Here is a 20709-nt window from a genome sequence, read left to right on the forward strand (position 1 = left end):
CCCCAGCACGTGCTCAGCAGATGCCTGTGGAATGTATCTGAGGGAGAGAGCGTATACTTGATAAAGAGTTCAGATGGCATAAATTGTGGGATGCTAGAACAATTCTCTTACCTAGGGTCACGCCACTACATTTTTGTAATTCTGGCATGAAAATTAGAAATGGATGAGATGTAGGGTTTGAGGAAGGAGGAGCTGGGAAGAGAGAGTTAATGGATAACATCCAAGTACACGCCTGTAATCCTGGCACTTTAGGAGCCTGAGACAGGAGGATCCCTTGAGCCCAGGAGTTCGAGATTAGCCTGGACAACATAGTGAGACCCTGTCTCTACAGAAAATTGAAAACAAATTAATGGGGTGTGGTGGTGTGCACCTGTAGTCCCAGATATTCAGGAAGCTGAAGCAGGAGGATTGCTTGAGCATGGGAGGGTGAAGCTTCAGTGAGTGGTGATCACACCACCTCACTCCAGCCTGGGCAACAGGGTGAGACCCTGTCTCAAAAAAAAAAAAAAAAAAAAAGGAGAAACAGGAGAAAAGATCATTGCCCAAAATCCAAAATGAAACTTCCTGAATAATCGATGGATTTCAATCATTTCTATCTATTTTTCAATGGTCTGATGACTTTGTGTTGAAGGACATGCAGGGTTTACTTCAAAAGGAGATTCCTGGGCCCCTGGCTCCATTTCATGAATTAAAGTACTAGTGCTGAGGCCCAGAACCCGCCTATTAAACAAGCTCCCTACATCATGCGTGTGCCTACCAATATGTGGGAACTTGTCTCCATTATCCTGAGAGGGCTGACTGTATTCTTTCACATAATTTCCTCTGGAAACACTGAAGAGGCGTTCTTGTGCCCATCTGTTAGGAAGAAAATCAGCCATTTCAAAGCATGCTGCAAATCTGAAGCCTTCCAGGCACCACTGGTGAGATAAAGGATAGAATCCAGGTGGTATCTCCTCTCCTTCTAACTAGGCCAAAGATAGCAACTAGGAAGGTTTTTGCTCCCGCCCAGGAAGACTCACGGCTGGGTCTCACTTCTGCAGTGCTTGCTGGTATCATGGCAGGGAAGAGACCTGCCCCTCTCTTTCTAGCCTCTCAAGGAAGCCTCTCCACAAACCTTCTTTCAGAATCGTAAGAGCAAAGTGATTCCCATTCGTAGGACTCACAGTGTGACATCAGGTTTGTGGGCAGGGATCCATTTCCTCCGATCACGGTGTATGGCCTTCAGGCTGCAAATGTGCATGCCTGACTGCCTGAGCCCTTTCTTGGGATCAAAGTCATCTGGTTCCACCCACAGACATCACAGTTGCCCTTGCAAGAATATCCTGAGCTAGGCATGGAGGTGCATGCCTATAGTCCCAGCTACTCAGGGGGCTGAGGCAGGAGGATTGCTTGAGCCCAGGAATTCAAGTCCAGCCTGGGTAACATAGCGAGACCTCATCTCTAAAAATAATAATAATAAATAAATAGGCCGGGCGCAGTGGCTCAAGCCTGTAATCCCAGCACTTTGGGAGGCTGAGACGTGTGGATCACGAGGTCAGGAGATCGAGACCATCCTGGCTAACACGGTGAAACCCTCTTTCTACTAAAAAATACAAAAAACTAGCCGGGCGAGGTGGTGGGCGCCTGTAGTCCCAGCTACTGGGGAGGCTGAGGCAGGAGAATGGCGTAAACCCGGGAGGTGGAGCTTGCAGTGAGCTGAGATCCGCCCACTGCAGTCCAACCTGGGCGACACAGCGAGACTCCATCTCAAAAATAATAATAATAATAATAATAATAATAAATAAATAAATAAACAAAAAATAAGAATGCCCTCAGTTTAGGGTTGAGTTTTGACAAAAAGGCATCCACATCTCTCAGGCAATACAAGAGCAATGAAACTGACTTTGATGTCTCTGTTGATGGTGTACACATTGTATCATTAAAGATTGTTTGGGCTGCAACCAGCTGAAGATCCCATGACCCTTGACTTAGAGCACTAGGAAGGGCCCAGGGTGGGTTCTGTGGCTCTGTGATAACCCCAAGGGCCGGGTGCTTGCTACTCTACTATGTGAGCAACATCCTGCTTTCTAGTCAAAGATGACCACTGTGTTTCCTTGCACACCATGGAAACCCAAGCAGGAGACGAGGGAGTCTTGGCAAAGGGCTTCCTCCCGCTGAACCTCTCTCATCAGGGAGAGGGACCTTCCCTAGAGGCAGGCCCTGATCACATGGTGATTCCAGGGCCTATGACCACAAAAGGGCAGTCACTGCCATACATCCGGGTTCTGTTATTAATGAAAGGGGACTGGCCACTAGTAGGCCATAAAAATGCATCCCACATGGGGAATAGGTATTCATGAGTAAAGAATTCAAAGAACTTCATTTCCTCCCACCAGCGCATTGCACCCAGAGGAGAAGCATGTGTGGCCAGGGAGCAGCATGAAGGTGAAATCAGAACCTGTCCTTGGAGCGCTCCTGGAAGTACCAGGAGGGGTGCAGTCAGGACGGCCTGACTCTCTGACCCTGCGACTGAGCCACAGGGGTCTCTTCTATGAGTCACTGTGCTTCTTCAGTCTTGCCATCACTGTGTTCAGAAAGCCTCCCTGGGCCTTTGTGGTAAAGCCATTGGCAGAGTATCATAGTCTTTCCAATGTACCAGTCCCACAGGGACCAGCCCTGGCTCCTTGGTTCATCATCACACAAAAAAGGCTCCAGAGTGATGAGTGGAGGGAACAGGTATACAAGCCAGGAGAGGCTTCAGGGATGGGCCGTGGCTCTGAGAAGCTCCACATGCAAAACAGGGTTGTGATAGTCTAGGAGCCCAGCTGCAGGGAGGTGGGCAGCCAGGAGGTGGGCTGGGGCCATCAAGGGAGTGACTGACTGCAACAGCAGGCTCAAGGTGAAACCTTGAGAGGCAGATTCCAAGGTCCTTGGATTCTTGCCTGTTACAGCAAATAGAGGAGTGAGGCAGAAAAGTCCTCTAGGGCTGTCTTCTACTCTCTCCTTCAACAGATTTTCACTGAGCATTTGCCATGAGCCAGGCTCTGTTAGCTGTCAAGGTTTCAAGGGAAGGTAGAAAAGACAGAAGCAAACCAATGGTAAAGATATCCATTGTCTTTAATGACTCTCATACTCTCTCCCTCTCTTTTTCATTCTGTGCATCCCTTTGTCATTATCTAAGGCTCGTTTTGTGCCAAATGCTTTTATACATCATCTCATTCAAATCTCTCTGAGGTTGGAAATGCTATTTTTGTTTTAGAGCTGTAAAAACTAAGGCCAGAGAGGGAAAGTGAGTGACCCAGGGCCCCACAGCTAGCGAGATTCAAATCCACGGGGTCTAGCTTAGTGACAAAGCTAGCACATTTCTTCCCCTCCTTGTGCCTGCTGAGGTTTTTTGTTTTGTTTCCTTTTTTTGGGCTTTTAACATTTTACAATATTTTGCTATTTTTTCCTAATCAGGCAATATACATAAATATTTAACTAGTTTAAGATTTATGAAAACAGCATTTTCTTGCCCACCTTCTCCCGACTCTTCCTGCTCCCCGGAGGCAACCACTTGCAAATGTTAGCCGGTTCAATTCTACATGTAATAGGAGAATGCCAATTTTTATTGATGTGTTGATTTGAGATATTTGGCAACTTCCAGTGATGAAGTTTTGTCTCTCTCTACTGGACACCATCTGCCTCTTCCAGATGCATTCTTCTCACCCTGGGCATTCCACCAAGAGGCTGACCTGTATGAACGCAGTGGACTGGCTGCCTGATCACTGGCTTCGGGGTTGGGTGTGGTTCACGAGAGGCATTGGCAGGAGACTGGATTGGAGGGGGATGCAGGGGCCAGAGCGTTTACTCTCCTAGGTAAGCCCCTTCCTCCTCTTCTGGCAGGCAGTACTCTCCATATAGCTGCTCCCTTAGGTTCTAGAAATTGCTCCCCCTTGACCTTGAGCTCTCATGCCTAGAGGTGGCACTGACTGCCTGCTACTGTCAGTGCTAGGTACTGCACTCTTTGCTTTCCTAAACCCTTTTCACACTTTTAAGAATAGTCTCTTCATTGCAATTCGATACCACTTACCCTTACACCAGCCCCATACACCATACACTCCCCTTCCGGTATCCTCTCAATATAATTATATCTTATTTGTTGACATCATTAGTTGGACTGTATTTACATTATTAAACTATATAAATATTGCTGACTACGTAGCCAAGTAGAGAGTTATCAGTCGTGATTACATTTCTTTTTCTACACTAATTTTTGTTTTTCCTGCATTTAACTGCCTACTTTAGAAAAAGACTTAGTTTTCAATATATTGGTCTTTAATTCTTTCCACACACACCATCAGATATGTTAAATGCATTGACGTGTTGTTTTCCTGTTTCAAACGTTGTAAATTCTCTGTATCTTTTTCTTTGGGTGGGGGGCAAGTGTGAAGTAAACCAGCCTCCAGAATAAATAGAACTCAATGTTATGGATCCTGAAATTAAAATCTTAACAAATTAACAAAGTGATGGAAACAGGAAGTTTAGCTCCCAAGGATTCTTTATTGGTCTTAAAGGTTTTACTCCCTTTGGCAAATATTGTGACCATTTTATAGATGCTACTTATTCTGCTAGACAAATACTATGACCTCTTTCAAAGTGTATTATCATTCCCCTTTTAAATAGCACATTTGAAGTGTGCTGACTTTTAGTTCTAGGGTCTGCCTTCCCCTTACCTGCTGAGTGTCACAGGATCTCTTCTCTCCTTGATTATCTCAAGGAGATAAGTCAACTTTTGGATATACTTGTTCATAAAAGAAAGTCAGTCACTTTTATTTGTTAAAGAATTGAAGTATGGGCTGGGCGTGGTGGCTCACGCCTGTAATCCCAGCACTTTGGGAGGCCAAGGTGGGCGGATCACCTGAGGTCTAGAGTTGAAGACCAGCCTGACCAACATGGAGAAACCCTGTCTCTACTAAAAATGCAAAATTAGCCAGGTGTGGTCACACATGCCTGTAATCCCAGCTACTGGGGAGGCTGAGGCAGGAGAATCGCTTGAACCTGGGAGGTGGAGGTTGCGGTGAGCCGAGATTGCCCCATGCCCTCCAGCCTGGGCAACAAGAACAAAACTCTGTCTTAAAATAATAATAATAATAATAAAAATTGAAGTGTAGTAGACCTCAATCTCTGGCTTCCTGTAATGTAGACCTTATCAACATAAGGTCTCTATTAAAAATTTCTGAAATTGTAGTCTCATTTTTCACAAACCTTTCCTGGAGACCTTCCCTGGAGCCCCCTCTTAGTCAGCTACGTGCTAGACCTTTCTTTCTCGGCTATTTCCCCTTTCCCTCTCCTGTGCCGGATGTCCTGTTTCCTGGATTTCATACCCTCGTATTTCTTGATTTACTCCTTTGTTTTGCTGGAGCAGATCTTCTAGCAGCTTCGTAAGAAAGCGTGCATGGAAGGTAATTTTTCTTGAGTTCCTACATGTCTAAAAATGTATATGTCCTACTATTCACTTTAATTGTAACTGGACAAGTTTAAAATTTCAGACTATAAATGATCTTCCCTCAAATTTGTGAAACATTGCTCCATTGTCTTCTGGTAGTAGGTGTTGCTGGAGAGAAATCTGAAGTCATTTGATCCCCTTTTTTTTGGTTTGCTATGTGTTCCCTTTAGAATTCTCTTTTTAACCCTGGTATTTTGAAATTTCATGGCGCAGGACTTTGGTGTGTATTTTTAAAAAATTATTATTTTAGTGGTGTTTTTCAATTTGAGAATCTTAGCTTTTAGTTATAGAAACTCAGTTATAGGAACTTTTCTTTATATAGAATTTCCTTCCTTCCAATTTATATATTGCCTTGGGAATTCCTGCTATTCCATTTGAAACTTGTGGATTGAGCTTTTAAGTCTGTTCTTTCATCTCTCTTATTTCTTTTTTTCCTCTGGTTTTGTTTTCTGGGAGATTTCTTTGACTTATCTTTCAATTGTTTGTTAGAATTTTAATGACCAAATTTCTTGTTTTCTGGTTGTTTTACATTAAAAGCATTTTATTCTGGTTCTATATATTCAACATCATCTCTCTCTTTCTAAGGAGAGTAACCTGGCTTATTTTTGTTTTAGAAGTTTTCTTCTCTTTCCTGCATTGTCTCTGTTTCTCCTGGGTTCTCATTTTTGTTGTGTCTGTTTTGGTTTTTAAATCTTGAAGTCTTACTTTGCCTGCCTAGAGACCTTAGCTGCTTGGAAGCTCTGTGTTTTCAAGGTTGGACTTTTAACTGGTGGGCATCAAAGTAGGGTAAGTGGTGAGCTGGACATTTTTGTGGGGACTCCCATATTCCAATATCTAAAGGCTTCCTTTTTTATTTTTATTTTTTCTGGGACCAGTTAGTCTATCCAGGAAACAAATGTCTGTATCTATACCCTGGTTGGTAAAATGCTAGCCATGAGTGGGGCAGGGAGAGGTGATGAAGTGGGGATCCCTGCGTGTCTCAGTCTCCACAGTGCAAACTTACCCCTATCACCCGTCCCTTCAATTTTACTGACCCCTACTTTACACTGTGTCTGATGACCCAAAGTCTAGAGAATTTCAGGTTAATTTCTCTTAGAGTGTAATTGCCAGTCCCTGGCTCGGGTCGGGTAGAAGTGAAGTAGTATGTATGGGCTGGAGGGTAGTTGCTGTGGTCAAAGGAAGAAAAGGGCACAGGGAGATCCAACTAGACCATGTTCTGACTTTCACTCTGCTCCCACTCAAGCCTTGCACCTGTCTTTTAAGGCATCTAGTGCCTTAGCTTATGCTCTCGGAGTCCTGGAAGAGGACTGGCCTCTTCTTACACCCTCTTCTCCCCGTTCCCCTTGGGGGGTACCCTAGCTCACAACTTACTCCTAAATCTGTACCGTTTCTTTATCTGCTTTCCATCTTCCAAAATAATAATAATAATAACAATAATAATAAACACCTGTTGAAATCTCTCCTTTGCTAAAGTCTCTTCATCTGATGTCTTTTAACTCCTCTCCTGCCTCTGGAGGTCAATCTGCTACATTTAGTTAGAAGTCCTAAAGGCCATGCTTTGAGCCATTAGGTAATCCTGCTTTCTGCAAGACAACTTCAGTATCTGAGAGGTTTTTCCTCCAGTAGTAATAACAAAGTCATTTCCATCTTTCTGTTTACCACAGCCAGTGGCAAAGACTCTCCTTGGCCAAGGCTTAGTCAGGCTCCTCTGAGCTCTCTTATCGACTAGGCCTTGACCTTGGTCTTCGTCATCGCCGAGCCTGCACTGCCCAGTCTTGGCAAGAATCCTGCTAAGTCAGTTTAGCAAGAATCCCTCACCCTTGATATATGATCACCCTTAATATGTGATCAGGTTCTTTATGTACCACATTTTCTTTTCTCACTGCACTTTCACACTTTCATTTCTAACATCCCTCACTTTTGATGTATGTATCCTTGGCCTGCCTTTAGCAAGAATTCTGTTGGGTCAGTTTTGCAAGAATCTCTGTACCCTTGATGTGTCCTCTTGGTAATTTTTCATCCGATCATCCCCACCTTGTTTCTTGGCCCCAGCAGTCTTTGTTGTATTTGGAGTTGAGCCCAATCTCTCTCCCTTATTGCACTGTCCCTTTGCAATAGTCCTTTAAAAAAACAATTTTTTTTTTTTTTTTTTTTGGTAGAGACAGAGTCTCCCTGTGTTGCCCAGGCTAGTCTCAAACTCCTGGCCTCCTAGGTGTTCCTCCTGCCTTGACCCTCCAAAGCGCTGGGATTATAGGTTTGAGCCACCCCGTCCTGCAGTAATCTTGGATGAAGCCTTCCCTACCCTTATAACAAGTGTCAGAATAATATTACCACTGGCATTTGGGAAACAGTGACGAAGCAGTGCAAGCAGGGACTGCATGAGAATGGGAAAGCTAGGCTTTGCCTCAGGAGCCCTTTGCTTGACCTCATTAGACAGCTGCACAGGAGGTAATTTTCTAGGGCATGTTTTTTCAAACTGTGAGCTGTAACTATTTACTAAGTCACATCAACATCTTAAAATGAAATAGAATAGAGTTAGAAAATACCATCCTATATTGCCTGTAATTAGGGGAAGTATTGACTCATAAAACTTTTGTTTCAGCTTATGTGTCTGTGTACGGTCAAGGTGTAAAGATATATTTTACCATGTAAACTGGTAAAATAAAATAAAATGATAAAATAAAAGTATAGAAGCCACTGGTCTAGCAAGTGGATTTTGACTTTTGGGTTTTTTTGTTTGTTTATTTGTGTTTTGTTTTATTTGTTTGTTTGTTTTCTGAAGAATAGCTTTACCAGTCAGGCTGATACTATTGTCTCTATTTTAGAGGGGATGGATTTGGTTAGGTAAATTCTCACCACTGAGTGCTGATATCTCAATTTCTTAGTCTCTATTTTACCATAACCTTGTTAACTTCTCCTTTGGTTAAAGCATTTTCTTAACTTTATTTTGCTTAAGAAAGCCAGGACACATAAGATTCAAGCTTCATTTCTAAAGTGAATGAACAGATATGTGCTTGTCAGTATTAGACTAACAAACAGATCAAAATTCACAGGCAAAACAACCCGTGCATGTCTGGATGGGGTAAAATGAAGCCCTTGTGAATCATTTACATTTTAAGTGATTAGTTCTTGGGAACCTAAGAAAGGAGTATGGGATTCTTACCTCATGGTGGTTGGTAGGAATTGTGTGAAGCATTTGTGGCAAGACTGAAAGCTTAGACTCACAGTATAAGTAAAGCTCATTCTATAGACAGTTCTACAAAAAAACGAGAAGGATACCATAGACCGCTGGAAGGCTCATATGATGAGCATGTCAGCCCACTTCTGCTCTGCCTTCTATTTAAACTGGCCCACACCCCAGACCCTTCACCATTTTGGCTTTTGTAGGAAGAGAACTCAACCACCAAATACCCTGTAGCCTTGGGAAGGCATACACATGAGAAGCGGGTTCCTCTACGCTCAGGCGAACCCCACCTTCAAGGTGGCAAACCTTGGGGACCTTCTGGAAACGCAGAGGCAGATAGGGCTTCATGCTTGGTGAAGAGATGAGCATTCACTATTAGCTTGATTCTCTATGAAAGGTCAAAAATGGTTGATCTTGCTACTGAATGAGAGACATCAATTTTCTTGAGATTTCACAATCTTTTGTGCCACTTTTGTGTAATGACAATTAGTCATTCGGTGAGTTTACTTAGATAAAGAATCAGATTTTGAAGCAAGCTTGTTTCCTCTGTGAGCAAAAAAAAAAAGGCATGTTAAGCCTGCACGTATAGCCTAAAATACTTTATTTCTACAAATAAATAAATAAACTGAGCAAATACAAAAATACAATACATGGAACATAAAAATTCCAGTAACAATTGGACCAGGTCACCCCTAGTGTGAATGTCAACATTCTTTTTCAAATTGTTATTTAATTATTTGTTATTCTATATTTTATTTATTTGACAGCCAAAGCTTCCCTCTCAGAGGAGGACTTTCCTTTGCCTTTGTCCAGAGCTCTTCAGGAGAAGCAGAGGAAATGCTCAGAGATGAGCTGGGATTGCCTGGGGGGCACATGGAGATAGTGATGCCCGTCATCATCGTAATGGTTAGGGTTGGCTCTCAGGCACCGTGCTGAACACTTTGCCTGGATTCTTTCATTTAATTGACCCGGTGTGAGATAGGTGTACTGATTGTCCCCGTTTTGCCAGTGAAGACACTTAGGTAGAGTGAGGTTAAACCACTTGCCTAGTTCAGTGTCAGGACTGAATCTCAGCAGCCTGACCCCAGGGCCTTGACACTTGCCAAGGTTGCAGTGTTGTCTGCTCCTGGAAGTTCTCACTGACCAGTTTGCAAAGTGGGATTGCTTTTTCTTTTTATTTATTTATTTATTATTATTATTTTTGGTATGGAGTTTCGCTCTTGTTGCCCAGGTTGGAGTGCAATTGCGTGATCTCGGCTCACCGCAACCTTTGCCTCCCAGGTACCAGTGATTCTCCTGCCTCACCCTCCCTAGTAGCTGGGATTACAGGCATGTGCCACCATGCCTGGCTAATTTTGTACTTTCAGTAGAGATGAGGTTTCTCCATGTTGGTCAGGCAGGTCTCTAACTCCCGACCTCAGGTGATCTGCCCGCCTTGGCTTCCCAAAGTGTTGGAATTACAGGCTTGAGCCACTGTGCCCGGCCACTTTTTCTGTTCTTTTCTTTCTTTCTTTCTTTCTTTTCTTTTTTTTTTTTTTTTTTGGACAGAGTCTCACTCTGTCACCCAGGCTGGAGTGCACTGGCGCGATCTTGGCTCACTGCTGCCTCCACCTCCTGAGTTCAAGTGACTCTCATGCCTCAGCCTCCCGAGTAACTGGGATTACAGGTGTGCATCATCACTCCTGGCTAATTTTCATATTTTTAGTAGAGACAGGATTTCATCATGTTGGCCAGGCTAGTCTCAAACTCCAGACCTCAAGTGAGCCAGTACGAACAAGAGAAGATGCAAAGACTCTTTTCATTATTATTATTATTCAATGTTCGCAGTAAGCAGACAAGTTAAAGGCAGAAAGAGAAGAAAAAAAAAGATTTAGATAAAGCAGTAATTATTTAAAGCTCAAGTTTAGAAAGCTACCATATAGTATGTGAGTTTTTTTTTATTTCTTTAGATCTTTAAATGACTTGCAATTTCTATCCTGTAATATAGTTTGAGTATTTCATCCTTTACAATAACATTTATAATTCTCATAGTAGTTGCAAGTGGGCCCTTTTGTCCTCTTTCCCTTGTCTGAATATCTTGCTAGGTTGACCTGCACAGTTTTGTACCTGCCACGTCTCTTCTAATGACAAGGATGGTGCTGGGGACAGAACTAACTGAAAACTATGAAATGATGGCCAACATCACTGCCTTTGTGGTGGCTCCATTCTGACCCTTCTCGGGCTGGTCTTTTCTACTTATTTTTACTATGTCTTCAATGGACAGTCCTTTAATTTGGATGCTCCTGTGTTTGGTGGTCCAAGGTACTAATGTGACTGCTCCTCAGGTAGACCCTCTTGTGGATTCAGAAGCAAAGAAGAAAGGTTCTTCTCTATGGCAAAGGTGTTTCAAGGTGAGCTGGAAGGAAATCCATTTGTCAATTTGGGCTTAGGATCGTGGACCTTAAGCTTCAGTGGAATAAAAGGGGCTCTTTTATTTAAGCAGTTCTGTTTCAGCAGCCAGGACGGGAACTCTATGTCCCCTTGTTTAACAGTCACATGTCAGATATTGCAAGAGATGACACAGGTTTGGTGTTTTGTTTGTTTGTTTAATGATAAAAGAGAAGAGCAAAAGAGAATATGGTTGAAAGGACGGGAATAGAACTTTCAAACAGAATTTTTCAAAACCCTAACACAAAGAATGGTATTCCAAATCTGCACACTCTAAAAGAGAGAATAATGCCATTCTTCTTCATTATTAGAAATAATATTATTATGTCTGTTAGGAAAAAAACACACACACACAATTTTAATGTGCATTAGAAGCGTCGGGCTGATTTTTTCCCCTCTGGATTTTATTATTTTTATTTTTATTTTTTTTTGAGACGGAGTCTTGCTCTGTCGCCCAGACTGGAGTGCAGTGGCGTGATCTCTGCTCACTGCAAGCTCCACCTCCCGGGTTCACGCCATTCTGCCTCAGCCTCCGGAGTAGTTGGGACTACAGGCGCCCGCCACCTCGCCCGGCTAATTTTTTGTATTTTTTAGTAGAGACGGGGTTTCACCGTGTTAGCCAGGATGGTCTCGATCTCCTGACCTCGTGATCTGCCCGTCTCGGCCTCCAAAAGTGCTGGGATTACAGGCTTGAGCCACCGCGCCGGGCCGATTTTATTTTTAAAGTCAGAATTGGTTTCCTGCCCTTCAAGCGCTCCACTGCTGATACCGATAGTGAGGTTGTATAATTGGCAATAAATTTCTTACATGAAGAGCTTCTGGCCAGGTCCTTTTGAATGCTTAGAATGCTTTGCTTAGTTGGGCTTTTCTGTCCCTGTAAAGTTAATCTCCCGCAAATTTGTGTCCACTTCTGCAGGAGGGAATTGGAAGGCTGAGGAGAAATTTGTTGGTGATGAAGTAGCACAAGACAAGGCACAAAAGATGAGGTGGGGGAGTCCAGGAGGCTGGGAGGCAGGCATAGGGTAAAACTGTTGAAAAGAGACACTATAGTTCTTTATTTAAAAAAAAAAAAAAAAAAAAAGCATCTGAAGAATTTGCCAATTCAGCATTTATCTAGCATTTGCTTCTCTGGGGCAGTGATTCCAAATTCCCAGCCTGTCAGGAGCTGGGGCACCCTTTGCAACTGTTTGCTTGATAATAGGATTCTCTTTTCTCCCTCTTCTTAGAAATAATGCATCCTTTAAAATAAAACTAAAGTGAATTTAAATTTTCATCTTTTTGAAACACGTAGTTTAAAAATACAAGGTTTGAAAAAAACTCCCCCTGAAATAATTCTAGTCCTTTCTAGGGAGTCGTGAAACTGTAGCTTGTGGAGAGTAGCCTGCTTCAGGCTTTCATAATGACCTGGTGACTCAGCACTGGCAGACTTCCCAGGAGTCAGTTCCCACCGTGGGGAATAATTTTCCATTCCTGGGGGAGTCCCTCAGGAGACACCTCCTCTGCTTCTTCAAGTCAGAGAAGTGTTCTGCCCTGCCCTCCCCCAGCCTCCTGCCAGGTTCCTGCTGCCAGCCTCATGCTGTGCTGTGTATTATAGAATTTCTAGACCTACTGCCCCTGCTTAATTGTCAACTCTTTGCCAGAGAGTTTGTGCTTGCCCCTTATGTGTATTGGAGTAAACTTTAATTTCTATTTTGGAGACTAGGGCTCTTGATTGTCATAAGTCTAATCAGAATGCCACAGAATCAGGCTGAGCACAATGGCTCACGCCTGTAATCCCAATAATTTGGGAGGCCGAGGCAGGCGGATCATCTGAGGTCAGGAGTTCAAGACCAGCCTGGCCAATATGGCGAGACCTTGTCTCTACTAAAAATACACAAATTAGCCGGGCATAGTGGTGTGCACCTGTAGTCCCAGCTACTCTGGAGGCTGAGGCAGGAGAATCGCTTGAACCCGGGAGGCCGAGGTTGCAGTGAGCCAAGACTGAGCCACTGCACTCCAGCCTGGGCCATAGAGAACAAAGTCTTGAGTGTTGGGATGTCTTTTAAAAGACATGTGTTTCGAGATAAACTGAAGTGGTTTAAATATATGAGCCAATAACAAATCTTCACATTCTGCACATGTATCCCAGAACTTAAAGTAAAATAAATAAATAATAAATAAATAAATAAGTCTATGGGAAATACTTTTTGATGCAGGCATTCACCAGATTCTTCATAGAGACAGACGTAATGTCCTAAAATCTGAAAGAAAACCATTTACCTAAGACAACATATAGGTTGAACTGGTCAGCAAAGTGACCACTTGTGTCTTTCAAAGAAACTTGTTTCTGAACAGTGGAGCAAGTACTGCTTTGAAAGAAGCAATGATTTGGACCTGAGAGTTCTGGATGAATGCCTATTGTTGGGTGTGGTGAATAAACGAGCCCTGTACAAAGAGGTCCAGGTGCCCGAGCGGGCACAGCGTCTTTCTTGTTGCATGTAAATCTGCTGTCCAAATACCCTATCTGGGGTGCGGCTGTACACATCCTCCTGATTTGTTAGCTCTCTTAGCTAAGGTCAGAGATTAAGTTCAGAACAAAATTTAGATACCTGGACTCACTGAAATGCATTTCTTTTTTTGCTAATGTGGCAGGCCTGTGCAGAAGACCTTCTTTGGTCATTGCTTCAGGCCAGCATTTCCTTAAAGGGCTCATGACTCTGGAGAAGTTGAATATAAATAGGGAAAGGCCTCAGCAAAGCTTTCAGAATTGTCTTCCCTGTTTCCAGCTTTCTATTCCTTGTTCTCTGTGTCTTCCCTCAACCCTCCTTTCTCTTCTTCCCAGTCATCCATTAGGCATTTTACAAGTGATGGGCTGTTCATATAACGATTGCTATCCTAAAGGATCATCCATGGGGCCAAGCCATTGGGTGGACGGTTGAGGCACAGGGGACCCACATGTGCCAATCTCTCCAGAGTTGTTTGCTAATTGCATGGGATAAAAGCACCTTCATGATGGAGAGATCTGGTGGTCAACACTTGGCTGAAATGGTCAAACTTGATAGCACCCATCGTGACACTACCCAACTCTGTGGGCCTCCTGATGGGCTGCAGCATAAAGCACACAGTCTCACTCAGGGTGTGCTCTTGGCCAAACATTCATTCTGAATCTCATCAAGCCTCTAGACCCATCCTTCAAGTTACTGGAGATACGGGGGCAGGCTAAGGACAAGCTACACAGTAGGATGAGGAAGCAACCTGATACATCAAGAATAGGGGAAATTTTACAAGAAGACTGTCCTGGACTCAACATCATGATTAAAAAGTGTGTGTGTTAGGGGAGTGGTTGGGGGGACCGTTCTAGAGGAAAAGATTAAAGGAGTCTAAAGAGACATTAAGTATCCCTCTACCGGTGGGATTTTGTCTCACAGAAAGTTCTCCGCTCCCAGACATGGGTCCCTCGGCTTCCTGCCTTGGAAGCGCAGCAGCAGACATCTTGGGAAGGTGAAGAGCTTCCTTAAGGATGTCCTGTCCAAGTCAGTCCACCTCACAGCCTTCCTGGGATACAAGGCTGGGATGATCCAGATCGTGCAGGAAGTCCACAAGCCAGGATCCAAGGTGAACAAGAAGGAGGTGGTGGAGGCTGTGACCATTGTGGAGACGCCACCCATGGTGGTTGTGGGTATTGTGAGCTACGTGGAAACCCCTTGTGGCACACACTGGGCAGAAAGGCTACCATCACTGCACTGAGATCAGCAAGAACATCTATAAGATTGGCCAGGGCTACCTTATCAAGGACGGCAAGCTGATCAAGAACAATGCCTCCACTGACTATGACCTGTCTGACAAGAGCATCAACCCTCTGGGTGGCTTTGTCCACTATGGTGAAGTGACCAATGACTTTGTCATGCTGAAAACCTGTGTGGTGGGAACCAAGAAGCGGGTGCTCACCCTCCGCAAGTCCTTGCTGGTGGAGACAAAGCAGCGAGTTCTGGAGAAGACTGACCTTAAGTTCATTGACACCACCTCCAAGTTTGGCCATGGCCACTTCCAGACCATGGAGGAGAAGAAAGCATTCATAGGACCACTCAAGAAACACCAAATTGCAAAGAAAGAAGGAGCTTAATGCCAGGAACAGATTTTGCAGCTGGTGGGGTCTCAATAAAAGTTACTTTCCACTGGAAAAAAAAAAAGACATAAGAATCAAATGAAGAATATTTACCTGAGATCCTTGGTCAAAACAACAACCACCAATAAGGTGGTAAGGAACAGGAAAAAAAAAACCATCTAAGAGAGACATTTAGGGAACAGTTGAGGAAATTGGAATACGCACTAGATATTAGGTAAGAGTAAGGAATTACTGTCGGGAATTTCTGAGTTGCGATCATTGCATTGCGGCTTTTTAGAAGAATATCTGTTTGTTTTTTTTTTAATTTTTGTATTTTTAGTAGAGACAGGGATTCACCATGTTGGCCAGTCTGGTCTTGAGCTCCTGACCTCAAGTAATCCACTAGCCTCGGCCTCCCATATATCTTTTAGGATTACAGAATTCACATTCAGTTCCAAGGATGAAGTAACAAACACTAAACTGGCAAGTCCAATGTATAAGAAACAGAACTCACTAACATGCCTGAATGTCCACCCACAGTAGCCAAGCAGACCTTCTGGCAGTTGGGCAAATCCTGAGGAATCTTGTGAAGCAGGTCAAGGGGTTGCCTATCTTCTGGGGTTGGGGACTAGGAAAGGCCAACTGGACAGTCTTTTCGTCCAAGTTGCTGTTTAGTGAGGTTTTGGTGTCTAGTTTGTTTTTTCCATTTTTTGTTGTTGTGTAGTTCTCACCTCACATCAGAGACCCCAGCTCTTCTGCTGTTATCCCAATAGCCTTTGTAATGCGATTACATGGGCAGCTTCTAACTTGCTCAGTCATGGGGGAGTAGAAATACATGATTGGAACTTCAGGGTAAAGGTGACAGGGTGAACCCACACATCTATAAGACTTTCCCCACGTTTTAGTAAATGAAAATAAAACATGACCCACCAGAAAGTATAAGAGAGAGAAAATGAAAAGAGGTCACCTAAAAGGAACAGTATTTAGAAAAGCTTTTCATTGATACTATTGGAAGGTAGGGGATAATCAAGCAATGCTTTGCAATATCTAAAGGAAAACTAATTCCATCCTAGAACTCTGTGCTCAAATTGTTACTTGAGTGCATGGGAGAATAATAGACATTTCCTAGATATGTAAGGTTCAAAACATTTACCTCTCATGTTATTCAAGAAGCTATTGGAGGATTGGCTTCTCCAAAACAAGGAAATAAGAAAGAAGGATGCAGAGAATGCTAGAAAAGGGGGAATTAATACATGGAATAGGTGGAAGGATCTTTCAGACATCTTGGGAGGACTGCTTCACCCTGGGCAGAGAGGGCACTCATTCCTGATCTAAATCATCAGAAACCTCCAGAAGAGTCCCACATGGCCCAATAACCTGAAAATATTGAGAGGCTTAATAAGCGGTTGAGAATTTGGGATTGAATGAGTGGAAGGTACAGAAAAAACTAACTAAGCAAAAGAAAGAGAATGATTATTAACTTCTAGAAAAACAGTTTTTAGGAAAGAAAAAGTCCTCATAGTATACTATGTGGCTCAGTTGTGAATGGCATCTTCACAGTCATGGTAATGTAAGCAGTGGATAGCGATCCAATTAAACTTAATAACAGAAAATATTGGTGAGGTAGGAGATCAGCAGGACTTGTTTTCTGAGCACTCGTTCCAATCCTGCTGATCAAACAGGATCTGGTCAAAATAGGATGCTTAAAGAGACTGAACAAAACCAGCTAAGACCAAGATGGCAGCAAAAGTCACCTCAAGTTGCCCTCACTGCTCATTATATGCTAATTATAATGCATTACATGCTAAAAGACACTCCCACTAGCACTATGACAGTTTATAAATGCAATGGAAATGCCCAGAAGTTACTTTATATGGTTTAAAAGGGGAGGAACTCTTGGTTCCAGGAGCTCCTCACTCCTTCTCTAGAAAATTTGTGAATACCCCATCCCTTATTTAGGATATAATTAAGGCATAGTTATAAATACAGCTAACCAGCAATCCACTAGTGCTACTCTGCCTATAGGGCAGCCCTGCTCTGTTTATGAAGCAGTCATTTTCCTGTACTCTGTTGCTCTAATAAACTTGCTTTGATTTCACTTTATTTTGTTGACTCACTCTTGAATTTTTTCCCTATGTGAAGCCAAGAACCCATCTGGGCTGAGCCCTAATTTTGGTGTTCACCTGTGTCGTTGGTGGTAGGATGGGAAGAAATGGAAGTTATGTATATGAGTGTATGTTGAGGATGTAGTATGAAAGAGACCCAAAGGGCCATCTTCCAGAGTTGGAAGTCCATAGCAAATGTCTAAAGCTTAAAAAGATCAAGAAATTACAATATAAGCACATTATTTACAGAAATGGAGATACGTACTCAAAGCCTTCACTAAAAGAGTTGGCTGTTGTTGCTCCACATAGTGGTTAATGAGAGGTAGGGGAGAGCCTGCCTTCTTTTTTGTAATAGGGTTAAAAACTGCACAGAACAGGAGCCCATTCTCTGTAACATTTTGTCTATGACATTCTTGAAGAATTCTTCTGACCTCATCACTATAGGACTTCATGCTCTGGGCCAGAAGTCACAAAGTGGTGCCATAGTAGTGGGTTTTTGTATGACTCCCACAGTTTTATATTTTTAATAAGAATATTTGAATTTATTGACAATAATTACAAATCAGGAGATTTAAAGTAAAATACCAGATTTCTAGTTTCCCTTGAAAGAAATCAGAAGATTCAGCAAAACAAATGCCTGCCCAACAAAAACAGCTGACTGACACTGAGACAGAGCTGTGCCCCTCAAGCAGCCAAAGGCCCTACCTGGTACTCACTTGCTCCCCACCTTCCCCCACTGGCGTTTTTGGTTACCTGCCTGGCCTCTGTAGGCATTTGCATACAGGTGTCAAAATACTGCTTTTCCTACTTCACCTTTTGGAAGCACTGTAAGGGATTTTTTTCTGTTTTCCTCCCCATTAGTTTTCTATTCCTTCTTAAGACAAATATTATGCAATCTGTTAGGGATAGTGTAGCAGACAGAGTTCAGTCGATGCAGTGAGAAAGAACCAGTTACGAATCCAGATTCTACAAGTTCCGTGACTGTGAGCAAGCCACTGGATTTCACTGTACCTCAGTTTCCTTTTGAGTTGAATGGGTCAGATAATTGTTGTTGCAAGGGTGAAGCATGATAATTTTCATGAAACTGATTGCCCACTACATTGTTAAAAGCCACAACACCTAAAGCAAATTATTAAATAGATAATATATTTGATTAAATATCTTCAGGCAGATGGAGGTATTCCCTAACGTTTTTTCATCTCTAAGAGACAAGACAAGATTCTGATCATCTAAGTGTCTTGGTCCATGGCTGTTCAATGCTGTGAGTGGGCATAGTCTAATTGTTTTAAGTAAGTTGATTTATTGGGGAAAAGAGAATGCTGAAGTTTAAAGTTTCAAGCCTAGAACCCATGGATCCTTTAGTTAATCAATTTCCACAGATATTTACCAAGGGTCTGCTATGTTCAGACTTTGATGGGCTTTAAGTAAGGTACATGTTGTTGTTATTGTTGTTGTTGTTGTTGTTGTTTGAGACGGAGTTTCACTCTTGTTGCCCAGGTTGGAATGCAGTGGCATGATTTTGGCTCACCGCAACCTCTGCCTTCCGGGTTCAAGCAATTCTGCCTCAGCCTCCCGAGTAGCTGCGATTACAGGCATGTGCCACCACACCCGACAAAATTAGTATTTTTAATAGAAACGAGGTTTCTCCATGTTGGTCAGGCTGGTCTCGAACCCCTGACCTCAGGCGATCTGCCCGCCTTGGCCTCCGAAAGTGCTGGGATTACACATGTGAGCCAGCGCACCTGGCCAGTACATGTTTTTTTCTAAGAGGAACTCAGAGTTTAATAAAAAATGCTAATTTATAAAGAGACACATGACTAGTTGTGGCAGTAAGAATTTAGAAAACAGGGAGACTTTTTAACTGTGTGATTCTATATGTTCTAGAATGTGTTCCTGGATGTTGTCAGGACTCACTTCCTGGGCTTTCTTCAGAATAGGATCGGCAGTTATCTATTCACAAAGGATCAGAAGAGTGCTTTATGTGGCCCTATACTTCACAGAATTTTAGAGTTGGCATCTTTAAAATAATAACAGGGAAAATGCTGGGCCATCTGTAGATGTTCAACAAATTCTCAGAATATGTAAGCAGGAAGTCAATTTCATCAACTCCGATCCATCGAAAATGATTTCAAATAAGAAGGGCGGTGCTGAGAGACTGAGTGACTAGTTAAGGTTATACAGCTTGCTAATCACCAAGCAAGGAGTGCACAGAAATGACTAGTCTGTTGTAGGGAGGAGAAGAAAATATCTTTCAGATTTGTCCTGGAAAGAGAGAGAAAAGATCTTCCACTCCCTTCTCTGTGGTGATGGCTGGTGTGAGGAACACCTGCATCTTACCTGAATATTTAACTTAAGACACGTGAATCCTTTCATTTATTATCAAATATTTGTGGAGTGCCTACCTGTGCCAGGTATGGTTCTGCAAAACCCTTTCCCCAGCAAAGCAGAGCCAGAGCCTGGCTCTCATGGAGCTTGCAGTCTAGCAGGCTGGTGGCAGAGGGATCTGGGGGCAGCCACAAACAATGGATACAATAAATATCACAGTACTGTGTATAGCATGGTATGAGGTGGTGGGTGCCATGGGAAAAAGTCAAGTAGAGCAGGCACAGTGGATGTTATGTGGCTCTGTCCAGACCTCCTCTTCAGGACGAAGATATCCCCATCCCTGAGCTGCTGGGATATCGGTGGCTGATGACTCACAGTTGCATCCCTCAGCTTCTGGAAACAGTCTTGCTTAGAATTATGCCCTTTCCTGGGTGAAGCCCATGACCAAGTCTGCCGGACCTGGGATATAAGACCCAGCCCCTTTCCTCAATTGGAGACACTCTAGGGCCTTCCCAGCTCCAAAGCTCCCTGTAAGGCTGGTTCAGTCCTCAGTGGCAGCCAGCCAACCACACGGGGTGCCGGCTTCTCTCTCCCCATCCTGCCTTCCCAGCTTCCTCACAAGTGTGTGCTCCCTGAGCACCCCCCACGAGCCTGCTGCATGCCTCTCTTGGTCTCAGGCTTTTGTTCCATGGAACACAATCTTAGACAGCAAGGTAAGATCAGGAGGGAGAGGACGACAGCCTGCCTATTTTAAAAGGCACGGCCATTGTAAACCTCATTGTGAAGGTAACATTTAGGAAAAGCTTGAAGTTATGAGAAAAATTTTAAATTGATAAAAACACAATTTAAATGTTTCTGTTGGTTTTGTGTTCGGTTGCTTATGGTGAAAAACCAAGGCAGATGTCTCTTTTATCGGGAATACACATTAATGGGCTTAAAACATAGTGTGAATGAAGAGATTGAAGCCTAGCAAGGTATATTGCTCAGCACAACAGAATGAGAATTCTGTGATTCCCCTCTGGCAGCCCTAAAGAGAAGGGGCTGGGGCCTCCAGAGGGGAGAAGGAAGAAGGTATAGGGCAACAGTACTTGAGAAAGGTGAGGACCCCAGCAACCTG

At 43.3% G+C, this 20709-nt stretch overlaps 1 pseudogene; it reads left to right on the plus strand.

Annotated features, from left to right (window-relative positions):
* Window positions 1-2418: 2418 nt before the first annotated feature.
* LOC111548604 lies at window positions 2419-15180 on the plus strand (annotated as a pseudogene).
* The last annotated feature ends 5529 nt before the right edge of the window (window positions 15181-20709 follow it).

The sequence above is a fragment of the Piliocolobus tephrosceles genome, chromosome 5, assembly GCF_002776525.5.
Source record: "Piliocolobus tephrosceles isolate RC106 chromosome 5, ASM277652v3, whole genome shotgun sequence".
Classification (NCBI taxonomy): domain Eukaryota; kingdom Metazoa; phylum Chordata; class Mammalia; order Primates; family Cercopithecidae; genus Piliocolobus; species Piliocolobus tephrosceles.